At 39.1% G+C, this 3,220-nt stretch overlaps 1 long non-coding RNA gene across 1 annotated transcript; it reads left to right on the top strand.

Moving 5' to 3' along the window:
- The first annotated feature begins 427 nt into the window (after positions 1 to 427).
- LOC132029628 (uncharacterized) lies at positions 428 to 2,131 on the top strand. The gene is made up of 3 exons (XR_009407883.1): positions 428 to 552; positions 921 to 988; positions 1,887 to 2,131. It is a non-coding gene; the product is annotated as an uncharacterized LOC132029628 (long non-coding RNA).
- Positions 2,132 to 3,220: the final 1,089 nt, after the last annotated feature.

Genomic DNA, 3,220 nt, shown 5'->3' with positions numbered 1-3,220 from the left:
TAGAAGAAAAGAAAGTTAATGGGACTTTGGAAGAAGTTGGTGAAATTTCAGAAGCAAATTTTGGTCCAAATAGATGGGAGTGTAACTTTTAGCATACAAGGAGTTTTGAGGTAATTCAAAATCATAAAATGAAGTTCATCGAGTCTAGTTTCCAACACAATAAATCGTTCATCAATACGACATCAGAGTAGGAAGTTATGAGCATTTTAAAACGAGCTGCCAGAAGCCCGCGAACCTACGCGAAAATTCTAGAGACCCCTTAAAAGCCCACTAATTTCGGCCCATTAAGCCAAACCCAATCCACACACATATAATTACCCCACTAACTCACGATTTCACCCATTTCACTCCCAAAACATCAGATTTACATCGATAAGCAAACCTTAGAGAGATTAGGGGTATTTTGCACAAATTTTGGTAAGATCTAGTGGAGATTAAGGCTCGGGAGGTACGTAACATTTTGTAGACCTCGGCTTTTCCATCGTGGCGTCGTAGGAGGAGGCGGAAACCCTTTATGGAATCTGGTCCTTGAATTTTCCAAGACAAATTAAGGTAAATCCCGCTCCTACTTTGGTAATTGAGTTAATCCATAGTAATACTCACTAGATTATCGCATATTAAGTTGAATTGATCGGAAAAGTGAGATTATCCTCATTGTGTGTGTTACGGGTGGATTGATATGAATATTGGTTTGAATGGAGGTTGTGGATGTTGATTCTTGAGTATTGTTGTTGTTGTTGTTGTTGATGATTGTTGTCATTATTGATATTACGACTATCTGACATATGCCGGTATATAACAAAAACAGAGGAAGTGCTGTCGAATTTTCCGTAAATTGAACTCTTCAAGACTATAGGATTTGGATAAGTTGAATCTACGGAATCTACAAAATTGACTAAAGGAAGTATTTGTCGATATAGGTTTCGGGACGAAGGGACGAGCGGTGGAATAAGGGAGCAAGTCGAGATTAGCAAGGAAGTAGAGACAGGTATGTAAAGTTTTAACTGTCCTCATTTCCTTGGCACGAGTCTTAGAGCTATTTAGCGTGCTTGCTCCTCCATTCGAACCATCCGAGGTTTTACAAAGAGAGGATAAGTTTTTATAAGAAAGCTGGATTTTGAGAAAAAGCCATGTTTTACGAGATTTACCGATTTTATGGAAAAGTATATTTTATACGATTTTCTCTAAAAGAGCTTGTGGATTATGACTAAAAGTCCGTTAGTGCGCATTCCTTGACCCTTGTTAAATTCCACAAAATGTCAGGTATAATCCATATGCTTGTTTATTGATATCATAACTATTATTGATTGTCCTTTTGGCCTCGATATACATTCGATAACTAATTCGGAGGTCACGACCATACGTCACTCCGAAAGGCCCATGTCTATTTCTTGAACTCTGCATGCATTTATATATATATATATATTCTATTTTCAGTATTTTACTTACCGAGCCGCGCTATAGTCGGCCGGGTATAACACGTAGATGTGCAATCACTGATCAGTTGGGTATGTTTATCGAGTCTCGAAAAGGGCTGGGTACGTTATGATGATGTTGATGATATGAAGTTTCCCCGGACGCGGGAGGATATGATGATGATGATGCTTATTTACAGAGTCCCGAAAGGGCCGAGTACGATATCTCACTGAGTCCCACTAGGGCCGGGTACGTATACACACATACACACACACACACACACACTATATTGCATATGAAAAATGGTTTTATCATGCATTGCATATTAGATGCTTTCAGATTATGTCCTTCGTTTTTCTTATCTTATGGTTATGTCTTGTTTCATTACCGTATTTTATCCTGCCTTACATACTCAGTACATATTTTTCGTACTGACTATTCCATTTTGGGACCTGCATCTCGTGCTGCAGGTCAGGACAGGTTTACTGAAGACGCGCCGTGATAGGAGCATCGTCAGCGGGTCAGCAAGTGCCATTCATCCGGACTTTCCTGTTTTGGTAGATGATTATGACTGCATGGTTATTGTATATGTTTTTGGATACGTCAGTGGACGTGTAGTCCCAACCTTATATGATGATGATATTTTCTACTCTTAGAGGCTTGTAGACCCTATGTAGTGTGTTGATGTTGGTCATGAGAATTATGTTTTGTTATATGGGCCTACTGACTTATGATATTGTTTAGTGGCGGCCTCGTCGGCACACGTACTGTGATTATGTGTATATGTAGGTGATGTTGTCTACTGTTTGGTTTGGGTTTTGTTGAGTGCAGGTGCCGCTAAGGCTTTAAGCTAAGTTATTCCAAGTCCATTATGATTATGTTATCTAGTTCAGGTTAGCTCAGCCGGCATTCCGGTCGTAAGGTCGGGTGCCTTGTCATGCCTCCCAGCGGGGGTGTGATAGATCGGTCGATAGCGGTGAGTTTTCCTTTGAAATGGAATATGGAAAATGAGGCATTAAGGTAAGTCATGGTTGAACTTGAATTAGAGGGAGTAGATACGTCTTCAGAAAAGGGAGAAATTTGAATTATAGTAGCTTGACTACTTGAATCATGTACAGGTTATGGAGACTTTATGTTATATCTTTCAGATAGGGTGAAAAAGCGATAAGTATGATTAAGCAAGGAAGTCTATGGACAATTCGACGATGTGGTGTACGACGATTGCTAAAGCACCTTGCGGATGGTGATAGAGGTGATGCATATTGGGTTAAGTGTGTGGCAGGTTCGATGAGGAGGTGAATTGTATTGTATCAAGATGGGTAAACTCACTGTAACGGGTCGATATTTTTTTCGATTCGTATTTGCACTTGCCTCACTTAAAAAGGAAAGTGTTCCGGGAAAGTACGGTTGTCAATCGTACCGGGAAAAAGAAAAAATATACCTCTACGTGGATGGTGCTCTAAATGGATATTGTTTAGAGTTGCCACCTAATTTTTAGGAAATTAGAAAAACCAATTCGAAAAGGGTTCATTTAAAATGGTTAAATTTTAAAAGAAACCTAATCTAACCAAAGTATGGGTAAGGGTTCTGGTGATCCCCCGGGGAAGGTGTTAGGCATCCCGGTATTAAGGATCCATAAAATACGGTTGACCTACGGGTTATAATAGTATGCCTTGTGAATATAAATTATTTTTTGATAAAAACTGCTTTTGTTTTAGATTTCCGCAAATGAAGGTTGGTCATTTATGCAAAAAATACTCATTTTTTCAAGAAATAAAAATGGTAGAGTTTTGAGCAAAATTGG

The sequence above is a fragment of the Lycium ferocissimum genome, chromosome 1 (genome assembly GCF_029784015.1).
Source record: "Lycium ferocissimum isolate CSIRO_LF1 chromosome 1, AGI_CSIRO_Lferr_CH_V1, whole genome shotgun sequence".
NCBI classification, from domain to species: Eukaryota; Viridiplantae; Streptophyta; class Magnoliopsida; order Solanales; family Solanaceae; genus Lycium; species Lycium ferocissimum.
Note: the sequence above shows the minus strand (reverse complement) of the source record. Positions and strands in the feature narration are given on the sequence as shown.